The sequence below is a fragment of the Canis lupus genome, chromosome 28 (genome assembly GCF_048164855.1).
Source record: "Canis lupus baileyi chromosome 28, mCanLup2.hap1, whole genome shotgun sequence".
NCBI classification, from domain to species: domain Eukaryota; kingdom Metazoa; phylum Chordata; class Mammalia; order Carnivora; family Canidae; genus Canis; species Canis lupus.
The window spans coordinates 24,860,201-24,885,863 of record NC_132865.1 but is presented as its reverse complement, the minus strand read 5'-3'; the positions used below and the strand labels follow the sequence as shown (position 1 = coordinate 24,885,863).

The 25,663-nt window shown below is 36.4% G+C and overlaps 1 protein-coding gene and 1 long non-coding RNA gene across 3 annotated transcripts in view; one reads left to right on the top strand and one right to left on the bottom strand.

The window, feature by feature from the left end:
- LOC140619987 (uncharacterized) overlaps positions 1 to 17,979 on the top strand; it is a 49,791-nt gene extending 31,812 nt beyond the window's left edge. Inside the window, exon 5 of the long non-coding RNA XR_012019744.1 lies at positions 17,554 to 17,979. This is a non-coding gene — a long non-coding RNA (uncharacterized lncRNA). The remainder of the gene's footprint in view (positions 1 to 17,553) is intronic.
- CPA6 (carboxypeptidase A6) overlaps positions 1 to 25,663 on the bottom strand; it is a 329,838-nt gene that overhangs the window by 154,568 nt on the left and 149,607 nt on the right. The window lies entirely within an intron of this gene.

Genomic DNA, 25,663 nt, shown 5'->3' with positions numbered 1-25,663 from the left:
TTCTCATAGTTCTTAGGAGGAAGTGCTCTGCAAGCTGCTTCCTGTACTTCTGTTCACCCATCTTCTGTGTATTTTGCCTCTTCTTGCCTTGACAGATGGTTCTAAGTATTTCAGCTAAGTCTGTCTCTGGGAAGCATCTCAACCCCCCACCTCCCAGTTTAAATTTAAAGTTGTAATATGCCTTTCCAGTCATCATATCATTACAAACATATAGTATTTGCATATACGTTTTAATATGCAACGTAGGTAATATATTTGATCATAGTTACGTTTTAGACTATAACGTTTCCTCACAAACAATATTTCTGAAAAACAAAAACAAAAATCAAAGAAACCCTATTTCTGCGGCATTCGGAACCAGAAGTCAAGTCCTAACAAAGCACTGTCATCTAGGTGAGAATAGAGAAAATTCTGACACTTTGGTTGCCACTGCCTTCCAGTAACCTCATGAAAAGAACTGTTCAAATGCCTCTGCATTATTATTTGGGTTCCATTTTTCATATTCCAGAAAATCTAATCTCTTAAAACTAAAGTAACGAAATGTACTTGAAATAGAAAAGAAGACAGACACAGGAGAGGGAAATTTGTGTGGAGAGGACAAATAAGCCTGGAGGTCTGCGGCCTCACGGGGTAAACAACCCCCACTGAGCCCTGCACCAGGCAGGGGCACAGCAGCCCCCCCAACTGCTAACACCTGAAAACCAGCACAACAGGCCCCTCCCCCAGAACACCAGCTAGACTGACAACTTCCAGGAGAAGCCAAGGGACTTAAAGTACACAGAATCAGAAGATACTCCCCGGTGGTTCTTTTTTTTTGTTTTGTTTTGTTTTGTTTTGTTTTGTTTTGCTTTTTGATGTGTTTCCTTCCCCCACCCCCTTTTTTTTTCTCCTTTCTTTTTCTTCTTTTTTTTTTTTTCGTTTTTTTTCTTCCCTTTTTTTTCTCTTTCTCTTTTCTTTCCTTCTTTCTCTCCTCTCTTTTTCTCCTTTTCCCAATACAACTTGCTTTTGGCCACTCTGCACTGAGCAAAATGACTAGAAGGAAAACCTCACCTCAAAAGAAAGAATCAGAAACAGTCCTCTCTCCCACAGAGTTACAAAATCTGGATTACAATTCAATGTCAGAAAGCCAATTCAGAAGCACTATTATACAGCTACTGGTGGCTCTAGAAAAAAGTATAAAGGACTCAAGAGACTTCATGACTGCAGAATTTAGAGCTAATCAGGCAGAAATTAAAAATCAATTGAATGAGATGCAATCCAAACTAGAAGTCCTAACGACGAGGGTTAACGAGGTGGAAGAACGAGTGAGTGACATAGAAGACAAGTTGATTGCAAAGAGGGAAACTGAGGAAAAAAGAGACAAAAAATTAAAAGACCATGAGGATAGATTAAGGGAAATAAACGACAGCCTGAGGAAGAAAAACCTACGTTTAATTGGGTTCCCGAGGGCGCCGAAAGGGACAGAGGGCCAGAATATGTATTTGAACAAATTCTAGCTGAAAACTTTCCTAATCTGGGAAGGGAAACAGGCATTCAGATCCAGGAAATAGAGAGATCCCCCCCTAAAATCAATAAAAACCGTTCAACACCTCGACATTTAATAGTGAAGCTTGCAAATTCCAAAGATAAAGAGAAGATCCTTAAAGCAGCAAGAGACAAGAAATCCCTGACTTTTATGGGGAGGAGTATTAGGGTAACAGCAGACCTCTCCACAGAGACCTGGCAGGCCAGAAAGGGCTGGCAGGATATATTCAGGGTCCTAAATGAGAAGAACATGCAACCAAGAATACTTTATCCAGCAAGGCTCTCATTCAAAATGGAAGGAGAGGTAAAGAGCTTCCAAGACAGGCAGCAACTGAAAGAATATGTGACCTCCAAACCAGCTCTGCAAGAAATTTTAAGGGGGACTCTTAAAATTCCCCCTTAAGAAGAAGTTCAGTGGAACAGTCCACAAAAACAAAGACTGAATAGATATCGTGATGACACTAAACTCATATCTCTCAATAGTAACTCTGAACGTGAACGGGCTTAATGACCCCATCAAAAGGCGCAGGGTTTCAGACTGGATAAAAAAGCAGGACCCATCTATTTGCTGTCTACAAGAGACTCATTTTAGACAGAAGGACACCTACAGCCTGAAAATAAAAGGTTGGAGAACCATTTACCATTCGAATGGTCCTCAAAAGAAAGCAGGGGTAGCCATCCTTATATCAGATAAACTAAAATTTACCCCAAAGACTGTAGTGAGAGATGAAGAGGGACACTATATCATACTTAAAGGATCTATTCAACAAGAGGACTTAACAATCCTCAATATATATGCCCCGAATGTGGGAGCTGCCAAATATATCAATTATTAACCAAAATGAAGAAATACTTAGATAATAATACACTTATACTTGGTGACTTCAATCTAGCTCTTTCTATACTCGATAGGTCTTCTAAGCACAACATCTCCAAAGAAACGAGAGCTTTAAATGATACACTGGACCAGATGGATTTCACAGATATCTACAGAACTTTACATCCAAACTCAACTGAATACACATTCTTCTCAAGCGCACATGGAACTTTCTCCAGATTAGACCACATATTGGGTCACAAATCGGGTCTGAACCGATACCAAAAGATTGGGATTGTCCCCTGCATATTCTCAGACCATAATGCCTTGAAATTAGAACTAAATCACAACAAGAAGTTTGGAAGGACCTCAAACATGTGGAGGTTAAGGACCATCCTGCTAAAAGATAAAAGGGTCAACCAGGAAATAAAGGAAGAATTAAAAAGATTCATGGAAACTAATGAGAATGAAGATACAACCATTCAAAATCTTTGGGATGCAGCAAAAGCAGTCCTAAGGGGGAAATACATCGCAATACAAGCATCCATTCAAAAACTGGAAAGAACTCAAATACAAAAGCTAACCTTACACATAAAGGAGCTAGAGAAAAAACAGCAAATAGATCCTACACCCAAGAGAAGAAGGGAGTTAATAAAGATTCGAGCAGAACTCAACGAAATCGAGACCAGAAGAACTGTGGAACAGATCAACAGAACCAGGAGTTGGTTCTTTGAAAGAATTAATAAGATAGATAAACCATTAGCCAGCCTTATTAAAAAGAAGAGAGAGAAGACTCAAATTAATAAAATCATGAATGAGAAAGGAGAGATCACTACCAACACCAAGGAAATACAAACGATTTTAAAAACATATTATGAACAGCTATACGCCAATAAATTAGGCAATCTAGAAGAAATGGACGCATTCCTGGAAAGCCACAAACTACCAAAACTGGAACAGGAAGAAATAGAAAACCTGAACAGGCCAATAACCAGGGAGGAAATTGAAGCAGTCATCAAAAACCTCCCAAGACACAAGAGTCCAGGGCCAGATGGCTTCCCAGGGGAATTTTATCAAACGTTTAAAGAAGAAATCATACCTATTCTCCTAAAGCTGTTTGGAAAGATAGAAAGAGATGGAGTACTTCCAAATTCGTTCTATGAGGCCAGCATCACCTTAATTCCAAAACCAGAGAAAGACCCCACCAAAAAGGAGAATTACAGACCAATATCCCTGATGAACATGGATGCAAAAATTCTCAACAAGATACTGGCCAATAGGATCCAACAGTACATTAAAAAAATTATTCACCATGACCAAGTAGGATTTATCCCTGGGACACAAGGCTGGTTCAACACCCGTAAAACAATCAATGTGATTCATCATATCAGCAAGAGAAAAACCAAGAACCATATGATCCTCTCATTGGATGCAGAGAAAGCATTTGACAAAATACAGCATCCATTCCTGATCAAAACTCTTCAGAGTGTAGGGATAGAGGGAACATTCCTCAACATCTTAAAAGCCATCTATGAAAAGCCCACAGCAAATATCATTCTCAATGGGGAAGCACTGGGAGCCTTTCCCCTAAGATCAGGAACAAGACAGGGATGTCCACTCTCACCACTGCTGTTCAACATAGTACTGGAAGTCCTAGCCTCAGCAATCAGACAACAAAAAGACATTAAAGGCATTCAAATTGGCAAAGAAGAAGTCAAACTCTCCCTCTTCACCGATGACATGATACTCTACATAGAAAACCCAAAAGTCTCCACCCCAAGATTGCTAGAACTCATACAGCAATTCGGTAGCATGGCAGGATACAAAATCAATGCCCAGAAGTCAGTGGCATTTCTATACACTAACAATGAGACTGAAGAAAGAGAAATTAAGGAGTCAATCCCATTTACAATTGCACCCAAAAGCATAAGATACCTAGGAATAAACCTAACCAAAGATGTAAAGGATCTATACCCTCAAAACTATAGAACACTTCTGAAAGAAATTGAGGAAGACACAAAGAGATGGAAAAATATTCCATGCTCATGGATTGGCAGAATTAATATTGTGAAAATGTCAATGTTACCCAGGGCAATATACACGTTTAATGCAATCCCTATCAAAATACCATGGACTTTCTTCAGAGAGTTAGAACAAATTATTTTAAGATTTGTGTGGAATCAGAAAAGACCCCGAATAGCCAGGGGAATTTTAAAAAAGAAAACCATATCTGGGGGCATCACAATGCCAGATTTCAGGTTGTACTACAAAGCTGTGGTCATGAAGACAGTGTGGTACTGGCACAAAAACAGACACATAGATCAATGGAACAGAATAGAGAATCCAGAAGTGGACCCTGAACTTTATGGGCAACTAATATTCGATAAAGGAGGAAAGACTATCCATTGGAAGAAAGACAGTCTCTTCAATAAATGGTGCTGGGAAAATTGGACATCCACATGCAGAAGAATGAAACTAGACCACTCTCTTTCACCATACACAAAGATCAACTCAAAATGGATGAAAGATCTAAATGTGAGACAAGATTCCATCAAAATCCTAGAGGAGAACACAGGCAACACCCTTTTTGAACTCGGCCATAGTAACTTCTTACAAGATACATCCACGAAGGCAAAAGAAACAAAAGCAAAAATGAACTATTGGGACTTCATCAAGATAAGAAGCTTTTGCACAGCAAAGGATACAGTCAACAAAACTCAAAGACAACCTACAGAATGGGAGAAGATATTTGCAAATGACGTATCAGATAAAGGGCTAGTTTCCAAGATCTATAAAGAACTTCTTAAACTCAACACCAAAGAAACAAACAATCCAATCATGAAATGGGCAAAAGACATGAACAGAAATCTCACAGAGGAAGACATAGACATGGCCAACATGCACATGAGAAAATGCTCTGCATCACTTGCCATCAGGGAAATACAAATCAAAACCACAATGAGATACCACCTCACACCAGTGAGAATGGGGAAAATTAACAAGGCAGGAAACAACAAATGTTGGAGAGGATGTGGAGAAAAGGGAACCCTCATACACTGTTGGTGGGAATGTGAACTGGTGCAGCCACTCTGGAAAACTGTGTGGAGGTTCCTCAAAGAGTTAAAAATAGACCTGCCCTACGACCCAGCAATTGCACTGCTGGGGATTTACCCCAAAGATACAGATGCAGTGAAACGCCGGGACACCTGCACCCCGATGTTTATAGCAGCAATGGCCACGATAGCCAAACTGTGGAAGGAGCCTCGGTGTCCGACGAAAGATGAATGGATAAAGAAGATGTGGTTTATGTATACAATGGAATATTACTCAGCTATTAGAAATGACAAATACCCACCATTTGCTTCAACGTGGATGGAACTGGAGGGTATTATGCTGAGTGAAGTAAGCCAGTCGGAGAAGGACAAACATTATATGTTCTCATTCATTTGGGGAATATAAATAATAGTGAAAGGGAATATAAGGGAAGGGGGAAGAAATGTGTGAGAAATATCAGAAAGGGAGACAGAACGTAAAGACTGCTAACTTTGGGAAACGAACTAGGGGTGTTGGAAGGGGAGGAGGGCGGCGGGGGGTGGGAGTGAATGTGTGACGGGCACTGGGGGTTTTCTGTATGTTAGTAAATTGAACACCAATAAAAAAAAATCTTTAAAAATAAATAAATAAATAAATAAATAAATAAATAAATAAATAAGCCTGGAGGTTATAATAAATGTAATTCCTTATTATCAAACTGAAATCAAGGCAGGAATCCTAAAGCTCCTCCACTGTTTAATAATATTTTAAAAATAATGATCAATGAATGGGAAGCTCAGAATCCTCCTTTAAGTAGAAAATTATTCTCAAACAAAAATCAGAGCAGTTTGCAGATTCTGAATATCAAGTGCCTCTTACTTTTGAGTTTTCACTTTGGCTCAGCCTCAAAGTGTGATTTGTTTTTCAACACTGTGAGTGACAAAGTAGAAGGTAGAGTTACATTAGAGATCAGTGTTAGGGTGTCATGATTACTGGAAATTTCCAGAGAATCATCATGTACAGTAGATAAAAATGTGGTTTTAAAATGTTTCAAACATTTTTTGGCCTATTTCAAAATTTCTGTAAGCCAGTTTTATTTATTTTGCTTTTCGTAACATTTGTGTGTGTACTCATACACTGTATAGTGAGAACATAAGATCTATTCTCTTAAATTATTGAGGTAGTTTTGATCGAATCCTGAAAAAGACTATTTTTTTTAAATGGATTCAATCAAAACTAGTTCTAGGCAGCACAGGACCCTCACTCCAGTAGGACTTCCTATGGATGAAATTACATCCTTGCTACTGAACAACATACCTCCGTGAGAGAGCAACAAAGGCTGGTAGGCTGTATAGAACAAGGAGGAGAAGGTAAAACAGATAGTACCTTAATATCAAAGGCAGGCCTGTGGGGCTATAGTTTACAGAAAATCAGATCTTATGAATCCCTGAAAGCAGCTGCCTGGTGGGGCAGGGTAGGATCTTTAATGAGAGATGGGTAGGAGCTTTTCTCAACTTTTTCCGACCCTCGAGCCTACCTAACCTCCTGAGGGGCCATTTCATCATTTTTATGTGGTATATGATAAAAAGAGGTTCATTTAATATTGTAAAGTTGTATTTATTTAAAGATTTTATTTATTTATTTGACAGAGTGAGCGAGTCCTCACACAAGCAGGAGCACAGGGAGAGGGAGAGGGAGAAGCAGACTCCCTGATGAGCAGGGAGCTTGCCATGAGGCTCCATCTCAGGACCCTAGGATCATGACCTTCAGCCCAAAGCTTAACTGACTGAGCCACCCAGGCACCCCTGCTGTCAAGTTTTAAAAACTTTTTTTGTGTTTAAAGATTTATTTACTTATTTATGGGGGGGTGGGGTGGGGGAGAGACTCAGGCAGAGGGAGAAGCAGGCTCCATACAGGGAGCCCGACATGGGACTCGATCCCAGGTCTCCAGGATCAGGCCCTGGGTTGAAGACAGCGCCAAACTGCTGAGCCACCTGGGCTGCCCTTTAAAAACATTTTTGCTATAGCATATAATGCCCAAACAAGCATACAGTTTAAGGATTATGACAAAGTAAAAATCTGTATAACCACACCTGGATTAAGAAACAAAACTGTTAGTACTCTTAAAGACAATTCCCTTGATTTTTTATCATCTAACAAGTACTTTTTAACAACATCACCTATTTTAATCTATTTTATTTAAATTCAACTTGCCAACATATAGTATAACACCCAGGGCTCATGTCATCACATGCCCTCCTTAATGCCCGCACCCATTCTTTGATGCTTTTTCTCGATATTCTTGTCACTTTGGGGATTGATCTTTTTTTGTTCTATTTTTTTCTCTCCATTAATTTGGAAGTTATACCTTTTCCTGAAGAACATCCTTTAACATTTCCTTTAGTGAGTGTGGTGGATAAATTCTTTTGGTTTTGACACATTCTATCCTTGTTCTTGAAAGGTATTTTTGCTGGGTACATATTTGAAGGTTGGCTTTGAGAAAGTTAATTTGTATGTTGGGACCCACAAAATGGAGTATGCCCCAGTGGTTCAACCCATGTCACAAATCTAAACCTAAGTCAGTCTGCACTTCCCTGAAACACCTGTCAAGGAAACCTAACAGCACACACCAATCACAATCTTTCAACTCAGCCTGAGCTTAACCTTACCCAAGAAAAGCAGACCTTCTAGTCTAGTAAGAAAATCTTTGACCTCTGAGCTGAGCATACTATCTTCACATTGCCTCTTCTAAATCTCTAGAAAACTTGCTCTTGCCCAAAATCCCTCAGGAAAAGCACCCCACTGCTTGTGAAACTGCACACTCCTCCAGTCCATAGATCTTCCCTTTGAAAAAGGACAAACTTGTTACTAAACTCTTTTGAGTTTGGACATTTGACAGCATTTAATGGTGTGGCTGTTCTGATTATTTTGCAACTAAAACCTACCATCCCAGTGACTTCTTGCTTACATTGCTTCTACTGAGAAATAAACTTTTAATCTTTTTGCTCCACTAAACGGAAATAGATTACATTCCCCACTCTATTTTTGCTGCTCCCTTCCTCCTTTCAATGTAGTTTGTTGGTTTTGGTAATTTCACTATATTCCAATGTGAATATCTTCCCTTACTTTTTTAAACCCTGCTTTGGGATTTTAAATTGCAGACATGACACCCAACTACCTCATAAAACATCATTTTTTCCTTATTAATTTCTTTTTAATTCCAGGATACTTAACATATAGTGTTATATTAGTTTCAGGTGTACAGTGTGCTCTTAACCCCCTTCACCTATTTCACCCATTCCTCTACCCACCTCCCTTCTGGCAACCACCACTTTGTTCTTTTTATTTAAGAGTATTTTTTTTGTTTGTCTTTTTAACTTGTTCCTTTGTGTTGTTTCTTAAATTGCACATATGAGTAAAACCATGTTATTTGTCATTCTTTGACCTAATTTACTTAGCATCCATCCATTTTGTTGCAAATGACAAGATTTTATTTTTTTGGCTGAATAAAATATACATAGTATATAGAATATAGTGTGTGTATACACACTGTATATACCACTTCTTTTATCCATTCATTTTTTAAAAAACATTTTATTTATTTATTCATAAGAGACAGAGAGAGAGAGAGAGGCAGAGGAGACATAGGCAGAGGGAGAAGCAGGCTCCATGCAGGAAGCCCGATGCGGGACTCAATGCTGGGACTCTGGGATCACGTTCTGAATCAAAGGCAGACACTCAACCACTGAGCCACCCAATCCTCCCTATCCATTCATTAACTGATGGAACTTGGGTTGCTTCCATAATTTGGCTATTGTAAATAATGCTGTCATAAACATAGGGGTGCGTTAGCTTTCTGAATTAGTGTTTCACGTTCTTTGGGTAAACACCCAAAAGTGGAATTATTGAATCATACTGTATATCTATTTTTAATTTTCTGAGGAAGCCCCATACTGTTTTTAATGGTGGCTGCAAAAGTTTTCATTCCTACCAACAGTCAAAGGGTGTTCCTTTTTCTTTACAACCTCAGCAACTTTTGTTGTTTCTTTTCTTTTTTTTTTTTTTAAGTTTTGAGAGAAAAACTTTTTTTTTGGTATATATTTTCTTATTGGAGTTCGATTTGCCAACATGTAGCATAACATCCAGTGCCCACCCTGTCAAGTGCCCCCCTCAGTGCCCATCACCCAGTCACTCCAACCCCCTGCCCACCTCCCTTTCCACCACCCCTTGTTCATTTCCCAGAGTTAGGGGTCTCTCATGTTCTTGTGTTGTTGATTTTACCCACTGTGACAGGTGTGAGGGGATATATCATTGTGGTTTTGACTTACATTTCCCTGATGATTAGTGATGGTGTGCATCTTTTCATGTGTCTCCTAGACATTTGGGTGTCTTTGGAGAAATGTCTGTTCCTGCCCTCTGCTGATTTATTCATTAGATTTTTTTTTTTTTGGTGTTGACTTGTATATAATCTTTATACAACTTAGAACTAACCACTTATTGGCTATCTCATTTGAAAATATCTTTTCTCATTCAATAGGGTGTCTTTTGTTTTGCTGATTATTTCCTTTCCTATTCAGAAGTTTTTATTTTGATGTAGTCCCAATTTGCTTTGTTTCCCTTGCCTTAGATGACACCTAGAAAATATTGCAATGGCTGATGTCAGAGAAATTACTGCCTGTGCTCTCTCCTAGGATTTTTAAGGTTTCAAGTCTCACATATAGGTCTTTAATCTGTTTTGAGTTTATTTTTGTCTATGGTATAAGAAAATAGTCATATTTCATTCTTTTGCATGTAGCTGTCCGATTTCCACAATACCATTTGTTGAAGAGACTTTTTCCCATTGCATATGGTTGCCTCCTTTGTTGTAGATTAATTGGCCATGTAATCATGGGGTTATTTCTGGCTTTTCTATTCTGTTCCATTGATCTCTGTGTCCATTTTTCTGCAAGTACCAGACTGTTTTGATTATTATAGCTTTGTAGGCAATCTTGAAGTCTGAGATTGTGATACCTCTGGTTTTGTTGTTCTTTTTCAAGATAGCTTCAGCTAATTCAGGTTTTTTTGTGGTTCCATACAAATTTTAGGATGATTTTTTCTAGCTCTGTGAAAAATGTTTTCAGCATTCTGATAGTGATTCCATTAAATGTGTAGAGTGCTTTGGGAAATGTGGATGTTTTAACAATATTTGTTCTCATAATCCATGACAACCGAATATCTTTCCATTTGTTTGTGCTCCCTTCAGTTTCTTTTTTTTTTTTCTTTCTCTTCAGTGCTTTACAGTGCTTTGCCAGTGCTTTACAGTTTTCAGAGTACAGGTCTTTCATTTCCATGGTTAAGTTTATCCCTAGGTATTTTCTTTTTATTTTTGGTGCGATTGTAAATGGGATTGCCTTCTTAATTCTCTGTCTGCTACCTTGTTATTAAAGAATAGAAATGCAACAGGTTTCTGTATATTGATTTTGTACCCAGCTCTTAATCCCCCTTCACCTATCTCATCCATTCCCTCACCTATCTCCCTTCTGGCAAAAACTGGAGATGTCACAATCTCAGACTTCAAGATATCCCACAAAGTTGTAATAATCAAAACAGTATGGTACTGGAACAAAAAACAGACACATAGATCAATGGAATAGTGAGCCTAGAAATAAAGCCATGATTATATGATCAAATAATCATTGAGAAAACAGGAAAGAATGTGCAATGGAGAAAAGACAGTCTCTTCAATAAACGGTGTTGGAAAAACTGGATAACTACATGCAAAAGAAAGAAACTGTACCAGTTTCTCACATCTCACACAAAAATAAACTCAAAATGGATTAGAAACCTAGATGTGAGACCTGAAATCATTAAAATCCTAGGAGACAGCATAGATAGTAATATCTCTGACACTGGTCATAGAAACATTTTTCTAGATATGTCTTCTGAGGCAAGGGAAACAGAAGCAAAAGTAAATTATTGGGACTACATCACAATAACTTCTACTCAGAAAAGGAAACAACCAACAAAACTAAAAGGAAACCTATAGAATGGGAGAAGATATTTGCAGATGGGTTATCTAATAAAGGGTTAATATCCAAAATGTATAATAATAAGGGGTTAATATCCAAAATGTATAAAGAACTGGTACACCTCAATACCCAAAAAACAAATCACCCAATTAAAAAATGAGGAGAAATCATGAACAGAGATTTCTCCAAAGAAAATATCCAGATGGCCAGCAGACACATGAAAAGATGCTCAACATCACTCATCAACAGAGAAATGCAAATCGAAACCACAATGAGATATGTCACACCTGTCAGAATGGCTAATTGAAAAACACAAGAAACAATAAGTGTGGAGGAAAAGGAACCCTCTCGCACTATTGGTGGGAATGCAAAGTGGTGCAGACGCTGTGAAAAACAGTATGAAAGTTCCCCCCAAAATTAAAAATATAACTACCATATGGTTTGGTAATTCCACTATTGAGTATTTACCCAAAGAATATGAAAACACCAATTCAGAAAGATATATGCACCTCTATATTTATGGCAGTATTTACAATGGCCAAATTATGAAAGCAACCCAAGTGTCCATCAATGGATGAATGGATAAAGAAGAAATGGCATGTACACAATGGAATATTACTGAGCCATAAAAAGAATGAAATCTTGCCATTTGCAACAATATAGGTGGATCTAGAGAATATATAATGTTAAGTGAAATAAACCAGAGAAAGACAAATATCATATGATTTCACTCACATGTGTAATTTAAGAAATAAAACTAATGAAGAAGGAAAAAAATAGACCAAAAAAATCAGACTCTTAACTATAGACAATAGAGTGGTGGTTATCAGAGGAATTGTGGGTGGAGAGATGGCTAACATAAAGAGCATTAAGAGTATTCTTATTAGGATGAGCAGTGAAGAATGTATAGAATTGTTGAGTTACTATATTGTACACCTGAAACTAATGCTGCATTTTAATTACACTGGAATTAAAAACAAATAAAAATACCATGAAAAGTGTAATAGCTGTTACCTCAAATGTTAGGTAGAGGTGGATTACAAGTTTATGGCCAACAGACACATGGCTAAAATTAACAAACACAAGAAACAATAGGTGTTAGCAAGGATGCAGAGAAGGGGAACCCTCTTGCACTGTTGTTGGGAATGCAAACTGGTGCAGACACTCAGGAAAACAGTATGGAGGTTCCTGAAAAAGTTAAAAATAGAACTACCCTATGATCCAGCAATTGCACTACTATATATTTACACAAAGGATACAAAACTACAGATTTGAAGGGGTATATGCACCCTGATGTTTATAGCAGCATTATCAACAATAGTCCAACTATAGAGAGAACCCAAATGTCTATCAACTGATGAATGGATAAAGAAGATGGGGTATAAGTACATGATAGAATTCTACTCAGTCATCAAAAAGAATGAAATCTTGCCATTTGCAATGATGTGGTTAAAACAGAGTGTATTATGCTAAGCTAAATAAGTCAGTCAGAGAAAGACAAATACCACTCATGTGGAATTTAAGAAAAACAGGCAAACATATGAGAGGGGGGAAAATAGAGAGGGAAACAAACCCTAAGAGACTCTTCAAGTTAAAAAACAAATTGGGGGTTGATGGAGATAGGTAGAGGATGGGCAAGATGGGTGATGGGTATTAAGGAGGGCACTTGTTATGATGAGGACTGAGTATTCTATGTAAGTGATAAATCATGGACTTCTACTCCTGAAACCAATACTGCACTGTGTGTTGTTGACTAACTAGAATTTAAATAAAAATTTGAAGAAAAAAAGATAAAATTGACAAACCCTTAGCCAAAGTAACCATGGAAAAAAGGAGAAAAACTCAAATCTAACAAAATAATAAAAAAGGGGACATGGCAACTCATACCACAGAAATCCTAAGGATCATAAGAGGTTAATATGACTATGCCAATAAACTGGACAACTCAGAAGAAATGGAAAGATTCCTAGAAACATACAACTTGCCAAGATTGAATCAAATTAAACAGATAATCTGAAGAGACCATTGCTAGTAAGAAGATTGAATTATTAATCAAAAATTTAACAAATAAAAGCTCAGAACTAATGGCTTCACTGGTGAATTTACTAAACATTTAAAGAATTAACACTAATCCTTCTGAAATTCTTCCAAAAAAAAAAATCAGAGAGGAAGTATCATTCCCAAACTCATTTTACAGGGCCAGCACTGTCCTGATACCAAAACCAGAAAAGGATACTATTAGAAAAGGAAACTACAGGCCAGTATCCCATAGAATGCAGATGCAAAAAGTCTCAATAAAACACTAGCAAACTGAAATCAGCAGCCCATTAAAAACATCATATGGCACAATGAAGATACATTTATTCCTGAGACATAGGAAAGTTTCAATATATGCAAATCAATCGATGTGATACATCACATTGATAGAATGAGAATCTTATAAACATCTTAATAGATGCAGAAAAAGCATTTAACAAATTTCAACATTTATTCATGATCAAAAATCTTAAATTAGGTATAGAAGGAAGGCATATCAACATAATAAAGGCCATATCTGACAAGACCACAGACAACATCACAGTCAATGGTGAAAGGTAGAAAATTTTTAAAGTATGGAACAAGACTGGGTACCCTCTCTTATTCAACTGAATATTCCAAATCATAGCTAGAGCAATCAGGCCAGAAAAAGAAATAAAAGATATCAGAATTGGAAAGGAAGAAGTAAAATTATCTCTATTTATAGACAAATGATTTCATATAGAGAACATTCTTAGACTCAACCAAGAAAACTGTTAGATCCAATCAATTCAATAAAGTTGCAGGATACAAAATTAACATACAAAAACTGGTAGCATTCCTATATATCAGTAATTTTTTCTGAAAATGAAATAAAGAAATAACATTTACAATAGCATCAAAAAACAATAAAATACTTAGGAACACATTTCAGAAAGTAAAAGATCTCTACTTTGAAAACTACAAGGCATTGATGAAAGAAATCAAAGACGACACAAATAAATAGAAAAGTATCACGTTACTGGATTATATTAATAGTTAAAATGTCAATGTGACCAAAAGCCATCTATAGGTTCAAAACAATCTCTATCAAGATTCCTATAGCATTTTTGCAGAAGTAGAAAAAATACTTTTAAGATTCTAAAATTTATATGGAACAAAACTCTGAATAGCATAAGAACTTTCGAGAAAGAACCAAGCAGGAGGCATCACACTTCCTTACTTCACACTATACTATAAAGGTGTAGTCATCAAAACAGTATAGCACTGGAATAAAAACAAATAGACCCATGAAACAGAACTGAGGACCCAGATATAAAGCCAACCATATACAATCAGCCAATATTTAACAAGGTAGCCAAGAAATATTCAATGGAGAAAAGACGGTATATTCAATAAATGAGGCTGGAATAGTTGATACAACTAGACTTGTAATTTATACCACTCAAAATTAATCCAAAATGGATTAAGGACTTACGTATAAGATCCGAAATCACGAAATTACTAGAAGAAAACAGAAACACAGTTTCTTGACATGACCTTGGTAAGGATTTTTTGGATATGACACCTCAAGCAAGTCACAAGTAAACAAGGGAGACTACATCAAACTAAAAAGTTTCTGCACAGCAAACACAAACACAAACAAAAAAGAACAATCAACAGAGTGGAAAAAAAAAAAGCCTATGAAGTGAGGAAAAGTATTTGCCAACCATCTATCTGGTAGGGGACTAATATCCAAAATATATAAAGAACTTATGTGATTCAGCAGCATGAAAACAACCCAATTAAAAAGTGGGCAAAGTATCTGAATAGACATTCATCCAAAGAAAATATATGAAGGGCTGATAGGTACATGAAAATATGCTTATCACTGGGCATTAGGGAAAAGCAAATTAAAACCGAGCTATCACCTCATACCTATTAGAATGTCTACCATTTAAAAGATAAGGGATAACAAAAGCTGTAACAGACGTGGACTAAAGAGAACCCTTGTACACTGCTGGTGGGGTTGTAAGTTGGAGGAGCCACTATGGCAAATAGTGTGGAATATCCTTTAAAAAAATTAAAACTAGAACTATTATATGATATGGCAATTCCACTCTGGGAATATACCCAAAGGAAATAAAAACATCAACCCCAAAAGATATCTGCATCCACATTTTCACAGCAGCATTATTTACAATAACCAAGACATGGAAACAACAATGTGTGAATGGATAAAGAAATTGTGATATATTTATACAATAGAATATTATTCAGCCATAGAAAACTAGGAAATTCTACTACTTGCAACAACATGCATAGACCTTAAAGGCACAATGCTAAGCAAACAAATCAGGGAGAGAAAGAAAGACAAATACTGTATCATGCTGCTTATATGTGGAATCTAAAAGAAACAAAACCAAACTCCTAGAAAAAGAGATCAGACTTGTGGTTACCAGAAGCAGGGGCCATGGAGAGTGGAGAGGAAATTGAAGGAATGCTGTGGAAAAATACCAACTTCTAGTAATAAGTATCTGTTATATGTACAACATGATGGCTGTAACTAAATATTACTATATGATACATAAAAAAGTTTTTAAGAGACTAAACCTTAAGAGTTCTCATCAAAAGAGAATAATTTGTTTTTTATTGTATTTTTATCAGAGGGATGTTAACAGAAATGGAAGAGGAAGTATTACAACTGATATTACAGAAATACAAAGGATCATAGAAGACTATGAACAACTATACACCAAAAAATTGGGCAGCCTAGAAGAAATGGATAACTTCCTAGAAACATACAATCTACCAAAAAATGCATCATGAATAAATAGAAAGTCTGAACAGAACAATTACTAGCAAAAGAGGTAGAACCAATCATCAAAAAGTCCAGGACCAGCTTGACTTCACTAGAGACTTCTACCAAGTATTTAAAGAACAGTTAATATCCATTCTTCTTAAGCTATTCCAAAAAACAGATGAGGAGGGAATACTTCAAAATTCACTTCATGGGCTAACATTACCTAGATACCAAAACCAAAGACACCACACAAAGAGAAAATTATAGGCCATGATAATGTAGATGCAAAAGTCCTCAACAAAATATTCGCAACTGAATTTAACAATACATTGAGGATCATATGATTTTTTTAAAGACTTCACCCATTTATTAATGAGAAAGAGAGAGAGAGAGAGAGAGGGGCAGAGACACAGGCAGAGGGAGAAGCAGGCTCCATGGCAGGGAGTGCAACGTGGGACTCTACCCCGGGTCTCCGGGATCATGCCCTGGACTGAAGGTGGCACTAAACCGCTGAGCCACCTGGGCTGCCCCATGATTTACTTTTAAAAAATTTTGTTTCTAAATATATATATATATATTTGTTTCTATTTAAATTCAAATTAACATATAATGTATTATTAATTTCAGAGGTAATATTTAGTGATTCATCAGTTGCACTTAACACCCAATGCTCATTACATCAAATGCCCTCCTTAATGTCCATCATCTTGCTTCCAGCAACCCTCAATTTGTTCTTATAGTCCTATAGTGTCTCATGGCTTGCCTCCCTCTCTGTTTTCATCTTATTTTTCTAGATAAAAATATTTTTCTTTCAATGATCTGTTAATAGAGGTTTCAGGCTACTCTTTATAAGCTCTTTGCTCCATTTAACACATTGTATGTACAGATAACTTATGTTACCAATAAAGAAAAAGCAAAAGTAGAAAATACCATAATCTTTTTGCAAATAATAGAACCATTATAAAATATTATACATCATTTCCTTAAAAATCAAATTTTTGCAATTTATGAATCCAGTGAAAATCTTTAAAATTTTTATCTCTATTATTTATCTGAATTATCATTATAATTCTCCATTTTACACTGTGGTATTTTAATATCAGTGTATTTTATGCTAATTGGCTTTGACTAAGAATTCATTTTAAAATATAATTTCTTCCATTATATATACATAACTACATATACATATATGATCATATGTAAAAACGCCAAGAGTAATTGGTAAGTGCCACAATGGTCAAACAGCCATAGCAAAGAGCTAGTAGTGTGCAGCTAAAAGTGATTACATTAGTGCATTAACAATGTCCTATAAACTTGGTGTTTTTACTAAGTTTCTGTAAACCTGATACTTTTAATATTTGTTCTGCATGCAGATGTTGGATACACTTTGTTCTGGATATGATAATATGCCTGAGTCACCTTGCATTTACTTCCTGTCTCCTTTGTTGCTGCATGCACCCAACCACCCCAACCTCTTTGGAAGAAATCCTGTTCCTGGGGGTGCACGTTCCTAATACAAACCAACCAGTTTGGAGTCTACGCTCCCTAACCATGTCCCTTTTTGGGTTTTCACACTCTAGACCACTTTACACTTGTCTTAGTTACCACAGAGTCAGGCACTGGAAAACCAGGAACAGACTTTATGCCCACAACCTGCTGAAATTATCCAAACAAGCCAGCCTTCAATTGGTTTACCCCGCCTTGCCTACAGCAGAAATACAGCAAAGGCACTTGCCGTTGTTGTTCCTCCCATTCTCTGCCATGCTGACCCAGGGGATTCTCTACTTATCCCCACCACTCTGTAGCATAACATATACTGTCTTGGGAGCTATGAGTATAATAAACTCATCTTTTCAATCATATTTGTCTGAATTACTGGTTTTAATAATAAAACAATAATTATGAGCCAATACTGATTTGCTTCTAAATGAAACTGTTCTGAAAAAGTCAAACCATTCCAGTTGAAGTGAAAAATGTTTTAATGTTTACTTCAGCAACAGAACTAGTAATAAATACCATTACCATGTTGAATGACTTGCAATCTTGAAAGCATTATTATGATATTTTGGGGGTTCTCATAGTTAAGAAATGTTAGGCTAGAGGGAAGTGCCTTTGCAAAATTCTGCTGAAAATTATAATTCATAGTTGTATTATATAAAATATTATGTCAAAAACAGAATTATAGGTTTAACAGATTGACTTCAGAGAGGTGCTAGAAAGTGTGTAACTTCTTTTAATTACATTTTGATCACAATAATTATCAAACCTTGGCTAGCTGAAATGAATTATTAATGACACACAAAACAATATTTTTAAGGACACTTAAGGGCATCAAGGAACCATTTTCTCTTAGTTGCCAATTCAACTGGTGTCAACAGCGTTTGGTATTATAAGAGTAAAAGGGAGAGGGAGTATTTATGCCATATGAACATCTAGTAACACCGATTTAGACATGTTCAATCTTTCCAGTTTAATACAACCAAACAGAATGTTTCCTCAAAGAACCTCATTTTATAAGAACAAAGATTTTCAAGAGAAGGTAAATACTAACCTTTTGCTGATATTACAGTATTAATCAAGTATTTTGCATAGCAGAATAATATTTTAGATCTCTGTCAAACACCACTCTTCAAGAACAGTGAGGCTTAGGGCATATGTGTACACACATTTGTAATAAAATCTTGAGAATTTCCTGTAATTTCTGTAAATGGAAAGAACTATTACAAGACATCTGTGTCATAATTTATAGTTAAGTACAAGTCCTCATTTGGAATATCAGATGTCTCAATCACACTTTTGCAAATGCTATATAAATAATGCGTAGTAGACTGGCTTTGCTGGCATATGTAGCATACATTTAAGCATCTCATAAAAACGAATTTCTCACTTAGCAGAACATCTCTGTAGTTCAACTGGTAATATTACAAACACCGACCCACACGTATTTTTGAAAAGCCTACCCCTGCTATGGAAATATACTTTATTTACCTTTTTATTTTTAAAATTTTAATTTCAGTATAGTTATTTAATATACAGTGTTATATTAGTTTCAGGTATATAATATGGGGATTTAACACTTCCATACACCACCTGGTGCTCATCACAACAAGGACACTCCTTAATCCCCATCACATATTTCACCTATAGCCTCCCCCCCCACACACACACACACATATCCCCTCTGGTAACCATCAGTTTCTTCTCTATAATTAAGAGTCTGTTTCTTGGCTTGTCTATTTTTTTCCTTTGCTGGTTTACTTCTTAAATTCCACATATAAGCAAAATCATATGATATTTATCTTTCTCTGATTTACTTTGCTTAGCATTATAGTCTCTAGCTTCATCTACATCATTGCAAATGGCAAGATCTTTTTTATAGTTAAATAATATTCCTTTGTACATCTATACCACATCTTCTTTATCCATTCATCTATCAATGCACACTTGGGCTGCTTCCACGACTTGGCTATTGTAAGCAATACTCTAGCAAACATAGGGGTGCATGTATCCTGTTAGGATAATATTTTTGTGTTTTTTTTTGATACTTAGTGGTGTGATTATTGAATTATAGGGAAGTTTTATCGTTAACTTTTTGAGGAAATTTCATACTGTTTCCCACAGTGGCTGCACAAGTTTGCATTTCCATCAACAATAGGATTTTTTTCTTTATATCCTCACCAACATTTGTTGTGTTTTTGATTTTAGACATTCTGACAGGTGTGAGATAGCTCATTGTAGTTTTGATTTGCATTTCCCTGATAATGAGTGATGCTAAACATCTTTTCATGTGTCCATTGGTCATCTGGATGCCTTGTTTGGAGAAATGTCTGTTCAGATCATCTGCTCATTTTTTAATTTGATTGGTTTTTGTGTGTGTGTGTGTGTGTGTGTGTGTGTGTGTTGAGTTGTACCAGTTATTTATACATTTTGTATACTAACCTTTTATTGGCTATGTCATTTACAAATATCTTTTCCTATTCTGTAGGTTGTCTTCTAGCTTTATTGATTGCTTCTTTTGGTGTGCAAAGGTTCTTATTTGATGCAGTCTCAATGGCTTGTTTTTGCTTTAACTTCTCTGGTCTCAAGAGAGAAACCTAGGAAAATGTTGCTACAGCTGAGGTCATTACTGCTTATGCTCTCTTCTATGATTTTTATGGTTTCAGGTCTAATGTTTAGGTCTTTAATCTATATTGAATTTATTTTTGTATATAGTGTGAGAAAATAGTCCAGTTTCATTCTTCTGCATGTAGCTGTCCAATTTTTCCATTACCCTTTGTTGAAGAAATTTTTTCCCATGGGATATTCTTTCCTGCTTTGTCATAGATTAATTGACCACATAACTGTAGGTTTTTTCTGGGTTTTCTAGTCTGTTTCATTGATCTATGTGTCTATTTTTGTACCAGAACCATACTGCTTTGATTATTATAGCTTTGTAATATAACTTGAATTCTGGAATTGATATCTTTAGCTTTTTCTTCAAGATTGCTTTGGTTATTTGGGGTCTTTTGTGGTTCCATTTAAATTTTAGGATTTTTCTAGTTCTGAAAAATACTGTTGGTATTTTGATAGGGATTGCATTAAACGTGTAGATTGTTTTGGGTAGTACAGATGTTTTAACGAATTCCAGCACTATGTTGAATAACAGTAATGAGAGTGGACATCTTTGTCTCCTTCCTGACCTTAAGGGCTTTTCCCCATTGAACATATTCACTGTAGGTTTTTCATATAAGGCCTTTATTATGCTGAGGTATGTTCCCTCTAACCTTACTTTGTTGAGGGCTTTTATCATGAATGAATGTTATCCTCTGTCAAATGCTTTATGGATATACTTTAAGTATCATATTTAAAATAGTATTTTCTACTTTTTACTTTATATTTCCACATTTTCCTGAAAGTAACCAAATCACAGTATAAGAAGCTCCATTATGTTTCTTAGATTCTGTACTGTATATCTGAAAGTTAAGACAGTAGATCTTAGGGAATCCCTGGGTGGCTCAGCAGTTTGGCACCTGCCTTCGGGCCAGGGTATGATCCTGGAGTCCCAGGATCGAGTCCCACATCAGGCTCCCTGTGTGGAGCCTGCTTCTCCCTCTGCCTATGTCTCTGCCTCTCTCTCTCTCTCTCTCATGAATAAATAAATAATCTTTTTAAAAATAGATCTTAGAAGTTCTCATTACATGAAAAAAACTACACGTGTGGTGATGGATGTTAACTAGACTTACTGTGATCACTTTGCAGTGTATACAAATACTGACTCATGCACATCTGGAAAGTAATGCTACAGGTCAATTATGTATCAAAAGCAACAAGATTACATCAACAAAAATCAGAAAATTCATTATTTGGTCTCTGAGATAGTTTTGATTGTACACTATGTTGGCAAGGATGTAAAGAAATAGGAATTTGCATACATTTCTGGTAGGAGAATTGGTAGATTCTATGGAGAGCAATTTAGAAAATATAAATCAAAGTACATATCCTCATTGACCCAGGAATTCTATTTCTGAGAGCTTATCCCACATGTACATATGTGAAATGACTTTACAAACAAGTTATTCATTGCAACTTTGTAATAATGTGATTTTGGAAGAAATCTTAATTATCAGAAGACAGACTAAACAAATTCTGGTATATCTATGCAATGGAAGACTAGGCAGCTATAAAAAAGAATGACAGGGCAGCCTGGGTGGCTCAGCGGTTTAGTGCCACCTCCAGCCAAGGGCCTGATCCTGAAGACCTGGGATCGAGTCCCATGTCGGGTTCCCTGCATGGAGTCTGCTTCTCCCTCTGTCTGTGCCTCTGCCCACCACACCCCCCCGTGTTTCTCATGAATAAATAAGTAAAATCTTTAAAAAAATGACAAAGTTTTTATGTTTTGTTATGGAATAATTGCCAAGATATTTTTTTTTTTTTTTTTTTAAATTACTTTTATTTTTTTTTTTAAAGATTTTATTTATTTATTCATGATAGTCATACAGAGAGAGACAGAGAGGCAGAAATACAGGTAGAGGGAGGAGCAGGCTCCATGCAGGAAGCCTGACGTGGGATTCGATCCGGGGTCTCCAGGATCGCGCCCCGGGTCAAAGGCAGGCGCCAAACCGCTGCGCCACCCAGGGATCCCTGAAGTGAAGAAAGCAAATAGTGGAACAGTATGGATAGTTTGTTATAATTTATTTAAAAAGAAGCAAGAGAAATATATGTCAATACGTTATGTGCTTCCTTCCTTCCTCCCTCCCTGGATTTGTATCTAGTATTTCTGTAAGAATCTATTAACACTGGTGGCCTCTATAGGGGGAATGTGACTACAGGAGAGAAATCAGAGGAAGATTTTTTTTACTACATATATCCTCTAAATACTTTGAATTTTGAACATCATCAATGTATTGTGTTAGGTATTTAAAAACAAATACATCTCACTTTTTATAAGGCCATTTGGGCCCTACAGATGTCAAGACAAAAAGGAATTACTCATTAGCAGAACAATCCTGATGCTCTGAGACCCAACACCTTAAATATTCATTTCCTTTAAAATGGAAACAAAAGTTGCTACGTATCCAAAGGTTTCCTTCATTTTCCTCATCTCATGAAGTTCTATGTGAAGGTAGGGACAATGACAGTTTACTGCCAAGATGAAAATTGTAATATCACTGCTTAACTCAGAGAGAAGTAGAATGAGGTCAGGCCAGTATCTCAGTCAGGTGGAAATTATAGTTCCATTTCATCTTCAAGAGTAACTGTGACTCATTCCTTCACAGAAAATGAGATAAAGTTCATTGCAAATACCACTTGTCATTTCTTTACCTGCTTGGGAGATGTGAGAATTAAACTAACATTTTATAAAGAGTTTGGAATCCCTTGATAGGAAAGTGCTACAGTTTTATAATTCTGTGCTTTCTGTATCTTAAAAAAAAAAAAAAAAAAAAAAAAAAGCCGACGTTCTCATTAAAGTAAGTTGACACAAAACTGATCTTTGGGTGGCCAAGAGAAGTTACTATTTTTGATGTTTGATCTGGGTTCTATGCATTATATCCTTCAACAAAATGCTTTTAGATCCAAGGATAATTTGGTTTCTATGGATTAGCCTTCTAAACTACACAAGACTTGCATTTTGTGAATTGTTTACAAGTCAAGCATAGAGGGTTGTTTTGAGCTTGCAATTACATGCATATACTCTACCTCCCAAGTTGAGATGGGTGCAGAATTTGTTCCAAACGGTTTTAATTTTAGCAATTCTTAAATTCTTTGAGGAGAAAAATTTAGAAATTCATTTAACTTATTAAATTATAAACACATTTAAATCATGAAAGAATTCTGTGTTTTATCATACTTCTTTCAGGATCATGGGTTTTCAAGAGGAATGAAAGATGTTAGTTACTAAAAGGAAGAAAGGATCTTTAAGTGGATATTAAACAAAACTAAGTCACTAACGCATGTCTGTGGATGGATTTTTTGTTTAAAAATCTTTACTTTAGGGAGCCCGGGTGGCTCAGCGGTTTAGCGCTGCCTTCAGCCCAGGGCCTGATCCTGGAAACCTGGAATCAAGTTCTACGTCAGGCTCCCTACATGGAGCCTGTTTCTCTGCCTCTTCTCTGTCTCTATGAATAAATAAATAAAATCTTTTAAAAAAATCTTTATTTTAGATTCTTTGAAGAGTAATGGGAACATTCAGATCTGTAGTTGTCAGTGCTTACTAAGTTACTCTTTAAGATAACCTGGGGTTATGGTATATTTTCAATGAGATTGCTTGGAAAAGAGTCCTAGGCCAATCAGGTTTTTCCTTCCACCCTTCTTTTGAGAGTAACCAAGGTGTACACTTGAATCTCTAAGTACTACGTTATCTCTAAAGATATTTTTCTAACCCCAGATCAAGCTGAACCTAAATTCTCTAATTGGTTTTGCTTTTCCTTTTCCTCCAAACTGCCTCACAAGTCTCTTTTTGTTTCTATACCATCCTGCTCCTTAGCCTCAGTTAAATCTATGGGTTTTAAAAAAATAAATCTATGGGTGTCCTCAACACTTTTCATCTTTTGGGTTAAGAATATGCTATACATCTTTTTAAAAAGTATCCTTTATGTATGAGGCATGAAAGGCAGAATTTCCATGTGGAAGAGGTGTGTGAGCAGCATTTTGGTTGGAAAGAGTAAAAGAATGTTGAGAAAATGCCAATTTTTGATATAAAAATGTTGGGTGGTAATGTAGGTTGTATAGAGTTAAGACAGAGCTACAATTTATTAAACATCAGGTTGGTTTGTGGTTCCCTAAAAGTCACAAGTGAAAGAGTAAGAAAACCAGAATCTGAGAACAGAATCTCTCTACAAGAGAATAGCAAAAGTTCCTCAAAGGCTCAAGAAGGAGAATAAACACAAGTAAATATGGCAGTTGGCTAAAACTTCTGATAAGTTAACATCTGAGATTAGCCCATTTTGACAGGTAGATAAAGTATTCTCAAAAGTAGAGAATTAACAATTTACCCTCAGTCTCTTTTTAAACTTTTGCTCAAATACCATGCTTTCAATGATGTCTTCCCTGATCACTTTTTTTAAAAAAGATTTTATTTATTTATTCATGAGAGACACACAGAGAGAGGCAGAGACATAGGCAGAGGGAGAAGCTGGCTCCTTCTAGGGAGCCTGATGCAGGACTCCAGCCCAGGACCCCAGGATGACGACCTGAGCCAAAGGCAGATGCTCAACCACCTAGCCACCCAGGTGCCCTTTCCCTGATCATTTAAAAGTACACATCATGCCCCTTAATCTTCTTCCCTACTTTACTTTTCTGCTACAACTACAACCATTTGATAGGGTGTCCTTTTTACCTTTTTTTTTTTTTTTTTTTTTTACAATCTCCCTTCACTGAAATATAAATTTCACGAGGATAGGGATTATTGATTTTGTTTATTGCTGTAGCTCTCACTAACGAGACAATGCCTAGCACATTGTAGTCACTTAATAACATTTTTGAATACATTTATACATCTGTATAAACAAGGCTTAGAGACCGAGACATATGGGATATATTTGGGGAACAGTGGATAGGCAAGTTTGGCTATATAGTTAAATATGCAAAAGTGACAAATTTGGAATAAATCTGTAGAGGTTCTACTAAGTTCTTTTTTTTTTTCCCGCTCAGGATGACCTAGTATATATATCTCTGAGCTCCTTAATCTGAAGGTCTAGTTTCTATTCACTGATGTATTCCCACAGCACGCAGCGTGATTCACACAATGACCAACATATAGTATTGAATTAAGATCTGTTGAGAGAATGAACATGTTTGTAAGTTCACAAGCTATGGTGGCTTTTTTAGAATTTCAACTACTGTGATATTCAGTGTGTCCGTAGAGCTTATGGTTAGGGGTTCCAGAGATGGGTTTATCTTAGAGCGGTAGTAGCTTTGGCAACAAATAGACCCAGAGTGTGACCTGGCTCAAACTCAAGAGTTCTTTTTTCATTTCTGAGACAACTATTCCTTGCTGGTGGGTGG